An 8231-nucleotide genomic window follows, 5' to 3' on the forward strand; every position below is an offset into this window, starting at 1 on the left:
GACGCCAACCTTATACAACTTTTGGATCCTCTTCATGAAGTCGGTGACTATTCTTGGGGCACGGCATGCCTAGCATTCTTGATGGAAGAGTTGAGAAAGGCTTCGAGGTTAGGAACCTTCCAAGTTGCCGGGAACGTGGCTCTATTGCAGGTTTTTTCTTTAACTCTATAACTCACTCTATAGTTATTCGGTAGACAATACATATGATGCATATTCATAACTCCAAACTATGCATATAAGTAGGATATCTACATTGTTAACTTCCGAATGTAGGTTATTCGATAACATGTTACTTAGTTTTACTTACGATTGTTTGGAATCGGAGTTTAGTCTTGGGGAGTTACTGCCGAATATATAGGCCAAAGTATTATAGGTTACTGAACTCCAAATGACGCATATTCGGTAGGAAATGATCCATCTCTTTTACGAATGTTGGTTATTCGGTGGATAGGTACTTATTTTGTCTCCCGATTATATATAATCGGAAATACTCTTTTGATATTAGAACCGAATATACAGGCCAGAAAAACTATAGGTTACTGAACTCCAAATGACGCATATTCGTTAGGAAATGATCCATATCTATTTCCGAATGTTGGTTATTCGGTGGATAGGTACTTAGTTTTATATATAATCGGAAATAATGTTTGGAAATTACTACCGAATATACACAATCTATTTACTAAAACTTGGTTTCTTATGTATATATGCATGGATCTATGACCACTTCCCTATCCTGAAGTTGGCCGGAGAGAACCCGGGGTGGTGCAAAGGTACTCCTAGAGGAACAAAGTATATATTTGAAGACAAACGTTCTAGGAAAAAAGAGCAGCAGTTGATTCGCATGAGGGAGATTTTGGACCAATTGAAGGCCTCGGACGTATGCTTTGATCCATACAAGGAAGATCGAGCAAGTGGGCATATAAATGTTCAGTCGGATTTGTCCCTTTATTTTGGACCATTGTGGCACCCCACAGGATATGTGATGTATAACCCCTCTAGGGTGATGCGACAACACGGGTATATACAACATCAACCTGTGGAGGAAATGGAGGATTACTACAAATTGGAGTTGGAGTTGTGCTCTTCTAGTGGTGAAAATCTCACGATTGTTCACAAAGACCCTCCTACTGTTCTTGATAATTGGGATAAGAGGAATGACTTCATTATCAACACTGGTAGACGAACCACCCGAGGTGATGAAAATTCTCCAGGCTATATGAGTTGGTATAACAACGTATCACATCCTTTGGTTATCCGTGAAATCAAATCCAACACTATTGCGGTGGGTTCAAGTTATAATTCTATCATCAAAGACAAACCAGCTGGTTATGATAGACTGGTGCATTTTCTTATATTTTTGTTCATTTTATATTGTTCCTATAAATCTTAGGTAATTACCGTTTGATGTTATGTCATTACATATAAAAAACAGGTGAATATGTTCAAGCGTGTTTCCAAAATGCTAAATGCATGCCTGAAGAGCGGAGATCCCATTCCAGCTGAGAAGATCAAAGAGGCTAGAGACCTAGTTGATAATATGGATAACGAAGATTATGCTGCCCAGTTTGGGGAGAAAGTCACGAAGAGGCATCCGCCCAAGGTGGCAGTATCAAAGACGGGTAAAAGAACTAGAGCTTCATCGAGCGCTGAAGGTGCTCCAACTGAAGTTGCTCCAACTGAAGGTGCTCAAACCCGTGGTCGTGCAGGACTGACAGGTAGTCACGGTCGTAAAGTAAAGAAGAGCAGATAAATGACAATGATTTGTGTTTTACATTCGGGACTTTACAAGGGCCAATATTGAAGGTTAGACAACCCATATTCGGAAGTTTGGGTAACTGAGTTGACTTCCGATTATTGCAAGTTCAAAATTTGAAAAGTATCAGTTTTTCCCAAATTCTGATTTTTTGGCCATCGTACATTCGGGACTTTACAAAAAAAAATTATCCTTCGAATATTACAAGTTCAAAACAAACCATGCCATGGCTCTAGGTGGTTCCAAGGGACAATATAGAAGGTTAGACAACCCATATTCGGAAGTTTGGGTAACTGAGTTGACTTCCGATTATTGCAAGTTCAAAATTTGAAAAGTATCAGTTTTTCCCAAATTCTGATTTTTGGGCCATCGTACATTCGGGACTTTACAAAAAAGAATTATCCTCCGAATATTACAAGTTTAAAACAAACCATGCCATGGCTCTAGGTGGTTCCATGGGTCAATATAGAAGGTTAGACAACCCATATTCAGAAGCTTGGGTAACTGAGTTGACTTCCGATTATTGCAAGTTCAAAATTTGAAAAATATCAGTTTTTACCAAATTCTGATTTTTGGGCCATCGTACATTCGGGACTTTACAAAAAAAATTATCCTCCGAATAATACAAGTTCAAACAAACCATGCCATGGCTCTAAGTGGTTCCAAGGGCCAATATTCAAGGTTAGACAACCCATATTCGGAAGTTTGGGTAACTGAGTTGACTTCTGATTATTGCAAGTTCAAAATTTGAACTCCGCTAACCACTCCGATTGTTGCATGACTCTTCTACCATCCCATTCAGTCCTTTTGATCGTAGCTAGGGCCGACTTAATTGTAGACAAAGAAGACAAGTTGTCGGGGTCGTCCGCCTTTATTTTACTTAAGATCGCACTCGCTTTTTGGATCCGCATAGACCTCACCGTCTGCATTTGATGTGGTTTTAACTTGTCAACCATTACATGTCCAATTAAATCCAACGGATCATCATGGTTGTGACAACCGTTATCAACTTTATACATTTTATACTCTTTACCTTTAATACCATCGGGATTATAGAAGACAATCTTAAATGGGAATCCTATCTTCTTGGTATTGCTTCGGTATTTCCTATTCGTCTTTCGTACGTACTTACTATTCTTTCCCTCGTGACTCTTTCGCGTCCCACCTCGCTCACAAATCATTTCAAATAGAGTGTCACTAACATGATTATTTTGAACTACCACGCACATGTTATCTTTTGCCTTGTTCATAAGCCATTCCTTTGCCTCCTTCTTACTTCCAAATGTCTAAACGTGCATAAAACAAAACAAATCTAATAAGCATAACCATTTAACATATATATTTTGAAAAAAAAAGAAGTAGTAATGAGTATACCAAATCGTTTGCATAGTATAGGGAAGTGTCGGGCCTCAAATAAAAATCATCAACAAACTCTTCAACGGCCTGCATATGAAAGCAACAAATTATTATACAATAATCGGAGGTTATTAAATAAGTCAAACTTCCGAATATACTATATTCGGAATTCTATCGGTTACCCAAAACACCCGATTTATGCAAATGAATGTACACAGTTTACTGAGTGCAAAAAATGATATAATCGGAAGCTAAAATATATAGTAAAACAGCCGAATATAAATAACCGGGAGATAACTTTAATCGATAAACATCCCATTTTCAAGTTTTCGGAAATTTTATTTTGAGGCCACTGTTATATTCGGTAGTCAAATAATGTTAAACTATTACCGATTGTAAAGGATAAGAATATTGAGTTTTGAAATTTTTTGAGGAATTCGTTTTTGGGGCCATTCGGGGGTAAAATAACTCTACATAACTACCGAATGTAGATTTTTTTTGGAAAACCAGTTTGGGATTTTTTCTCATATTCGGCAGTAAACTACTATCTTGGAACTACCGAATATACATATTTGGTACTCTGTGTGTTATATTCGTAAGTTTATTCGAGAAATTGTCTACCGAATCTGGGTAGTTCATGGCATTCAATGCATGCAATAATCGGTTTTTCTTGTTTACAACAGCACACAAACGTATGCAAATCGAGTATTTGAGTTTCTTAACACAATACCTGTGTTTTACATGCATCGTTAGCTTCAATATCAGGAGATTCTCCATTTTCTTCCATGAAAGGGTCGTCTAGGTTTTCCTCTCCACAAAAGTTTGGATCATTCAACATATACCCCAAATCGTCTTCGCCATGATTCTCACCTTCTTCTTCATATCCATCCATTTTTGTAGTGATAAAATGGGTTTTCCCTTTTTTCCTTCACCTTCTTCTCTATAACTCTAACAACTCAAAAATGAAAAAGAAATGGAAAAAATGAAACATAAATCATTCTAATACTGCACCGACTACAATCGGAAGTCTGGGTAATATTTTGGCTTCTGATTGAAATCGGAGGATAAAAATGTTATCATATCCTCCGAATATATAAGGGTAATTTTGCCATTACGAATTGCGCGAGATAAGGGCTGGCTACATTTTCCCTTTGGTTGACCTTTTTTGTTTTATTGTTGGCCCCTAAATCCTTTTGAGTGGCCCCTAAAAACGCGAGGATAAACAACACCTGATGGGTTGTTTATGGTGCCTAGTATCTGTCCCCTGCTAGTCCAAATGATGCTCAGAGTGAATTACTTAAGTGCCTTGTATGAAGTAAATCGAAAAAGTGAACTCTGACTTTTGTAACAGAAGCAAAAGATCCCTATTGTTTGCACCCTACATTTACAGTTGGCTTCACCTTCCTGTTTACATACAGATACAGCATATATTATCATCATAAAGCTGGACTCAGTGTGGTAAGGATTTGATATGATTGCAGAGACTAGAGAGACGTCAGTGCGGTAAGGATTTGATATGTTATCTTTTCAGTATATTTGAGGTTGGAAAGCTTGTAAGAGTAAAATTATAAAAATTGTCTTGTAGCTACACCAACAAATTATTCACTTCCTTTTCTTTAGAGATGGGTGTTCAACATCCACTCCATGTACAAATCCATAAAATACTATCATATAAATATTTATGTATCTATTATGTTTTCCAACATGATAGATTTAAGTTTGTGTCGTAAATCTAAGCAGTTCTGAGATATTTAAAGTTCTGCTGTATGATGATGATCACTCATAGTTTGAAAGAAAAACTTGATCCAACTGAAACTTGATTTTCAAGAGGATGAAAATCAAAACCACTTGATGCCATTAAATATTTACAACAAGACAAAGCTAACAAACCCTCCTTAACTGCGCAACAGATTAGTTATATCCGTAATGCAGCATTGAACAAAAGTTACTGACATCCTATTTACTTTGATCAAGTCATTAACTCACCTAACAACTGGAAGCTTACACCAACATCTTCATCATTTCAATTCCAAGTTTTACTGACCTCTTCCTCGCTTCTTATTTTGAGGCATTAACTCACTCACGACTGCAAGCTTACACCAACATCTTCGTCGTATTCAATTCCAAGTTCCTCCTGTAAGAAGACCAAATCAATCACTAAACCACTTTCAAACTGAGTGAATACCTGAGTAAAGACATATGACTGAACGCTAAGTATTACCTTGAATTCTTTTAAATCCTACGGTGAGTTCTCAGTAATAGTGTCCCAAATATCTTTTTAGGCTTTCTCCAATGACTAATTTTCTCCAAATAAAGTTCTTCAATGGCGTTTCTGTCTACTGGTCACCAAAGTGACTCCGTCTCGCAATTTGTTAATTTTTTTTTCCATTGCTCGAACTTAAGAAAAAACAAGGAAATTCCTAAGTGTTCTATGTCATACATACCCATATGGGTTTTCGAACCTCTTCATTTGTCATACTACCTAAAAATGGCTTACCACAGTTCCTAGCTTGGATTGTTTTGCATGTATTTGTTCAAGGATTAAATTGATTGCACTGCTCAAATTTCTGCAATAAGAGAGCTAACAGTGACACAAAATCTACAATAGCAACCTCATATCCTGTCCTTATCTTGATTTTTATGGAGAATAAAATAGATGGCAGAAAGCAAATACCCTCATATACAGATACACTGCTGAGAATAGAAAACTATAGACAATGAAAGGCTCTTACCTCCTTCAACCTCGCCGGTTGCTCTATTTTTTTCTTCTAAATCCTGTTGTAGTCTTTTGCAAAGCATCAGCAACATTTTGAGCATTTAGAGGTCTATTTTGCTGAAATAAGAAATGAAAATAATGTGATATAAGTACAAAAATGCAATGTTGCAATCACATAAAAGAAACAATACCATGAGAATTATTGAAAAAAGACTTGAGACTGATGACGAAAGCAAATGTACCCTATCCATTAATGACCCAACTAACTCTGCAGTATGATAAGGAAAACATTGCGATTACTTTCCTCATGATCAGTAATCTAGATTCTAGAATCATAGACCTGGGATAAGTTAACTAAGTGAACCTACTACTCTGACCTCTGAGCATATGAACATCCAATCTTCTGTAGGCCGACTAACTCATCCAATTCTGGCTATCTTATTGAAAAATAACAATAACAATCGGATAAATGAGGTCCTAGGCTATTGCGAAATTTCCCATTTACTATTTCAAAATTTCCATTCCCATCTCTAACGTATTCATACTTTACCCAACTAAGCAAACTAAATATACTATGTAGTGCACAATTTTCCATATAAAATCTAGTTCTATATCATTGTAGTTGAGATCATTCAAAAGCCTGAGAACTCGCTTAATATGTAACCCAAACCCATTTACTAATATATCCATCCCCTAAACCAAATAACAATAACAATTGCATAATGGAAGTTCCAGACTACAGTAAGCGCTCAGCGAAATACCCGTTTACTAATGCGAACTTTAGATGTCCATCTCTAATTGAAAATAGTAAGTCCACTTACTAGAGTGAGTTTTATATATCCGTCTTCTGAGACAAATAACAATAACAATCGGATAAATGAGGTACTATGCTATTGCAAATTTCAATTTTCCCATTTACTATTGAGAATTTTTTATTTTCATCTCAAACATTCAAACCATACCCAACTGTGCAACTAAAGATACTATGTAGTGAACGATTTTCCATACAAAATCTACTTCTATATCATTGTATTAAGATCATTAAGAAGCCTACAAACTCGCTTTGGCATACCTCTGGTTCGTTTGTTGTCCATGGAAGGCCTTGCGCAACGGGTATACGTTGCTTCTCCTCTTCTGTAAACATTTCTTGTACTTTCTTTACGAATACCTCTTCTTTATGTTTCCCTCTTTGCTGAAAGAACAATTACCCATTAGTAACCTGTATTCCTTTGAAATAAAGACTGGGCATCAAAATAAAAAAATTATTCCCTACTGGTTAACAATTAAAGATCATTATATTGATTTATACCTCAGTTCTAAGGTTGAATGGCTTTTGACTATTGACTTTAAGTTTTTTTTTCTTCCATCTCCTTACACCACATGCTCTAGAAGAATCATAACTCTGCAAGTAGGCCGAAACAAATCACAGATATAGTTAAAGACTGAAATACTAATATCACAGTGAACATAAAAACAATTATGAATCACAGTTGAATAACAATATCACAGCCAGCATAAGTCCCAATACAAAATCACAATTGAACGATATAACTAACAGTGAACCAACTAAAATTAAACAAGCAACTAACTATTGACACATGTTGTTAATTGATCAATTTGTTGGAGGAATTGAAATTTCGAAAAAAGTAGAGTAAATCCTGCTATACCATATCAGATCTATCAATTTCTCTTTCAAATTTTCATTCACTGCTTCGTTGCGAAAACTCCCTTCATTCACTTCTCAAGTTCTTCGTCCCAAAAATTCCCAATTTTCCAAAACTTCAGCAGAAATTTAGGGTTAAGTTTGACTGAGATCGTAATAACGAAATTTAGGTTTAAATTTTGTGTTGGTTTGCCTCGGATCAGTACTGTTACTTGATGAAGATGATAAATTCTCGAAGGAAGAAGAGTTCGATGGAGAGGAGAAAGGAGGGAATAATCGACGGAACACACTGAAATTGAACAAATTAGTTCACTCTGTTCCTCAATCAATACTGATTGTGGATGGTGATGGTGGTGGAGATTGATGCTTGTGGAGATGGTGATGGTGGACTGTGAGAAGATGAAGCAGTGTCGATATGAACTTGGAGGAAGAAAAAAACTGAAGGAGAAGAAGATAAACGGAAAAAAAATAAAAACTTTGAGGTACCCGAGATTCGAACTTGCGACCTTTAGTTCATTTTGACAAAAAAACCAACTACAAGAGGGGTATTTTTGGTTTTTCAGCAAAGACCATTCTCAATCTTTTTGTGATAATTGATCGCTTAGATTTGACAAAAAAGTGGCCATATAAAAATCCCGCTTCGCTCGGTCGGCCCAATGAAATGCTTCTGCACCCGCAAACTGTTCGTATTTTCTTAAGCTGTGAGTTGTGATTCATTTCTCGGTTGTCCCCGTCTTCTC

At 36.4% G+C, this 8231-nt stretch overlaps 1 long non-coding RNA gene across 1 annotated transcript; it reads right to left on the reverse strand.

The window, feature by feature from the left end:
• Positions 1-4912: 4912 nt before the first annotated feature.
• LOC113308639 lies at positions 4913-7954 on the reverse strand. The gene is made up of 5 exons (XR_003339954.1): positions 7496-7954; positions 7138-7230; positions 6901-7020; positions 5845-5945; positions 4913-5246 (listed from the first exon to the last, which is right to left on the reverse strand). It is a non-coding gene; the product is annotated as an uncharacterized LOC113308639 (long non-coding RNA).
• Positions 7955-8231: the final 277 nt, after the last annotated feature.

Source organism: Papaver somniferum, chromosome 9 (genome assembly GCF_003573695.1).
Source record: "Papaver somniferum cultivar HN1 chromosome 9, ASM357369v1, whole genome shotgun sequence".
Taxonomy (NCBI): domain Eukaryota; kingdom Viridiplantae; phylum Streptophyta; class Magnoliopsida; order Ranunculales; family Papaveraceae; genus Papaver; species Papaver somniferum.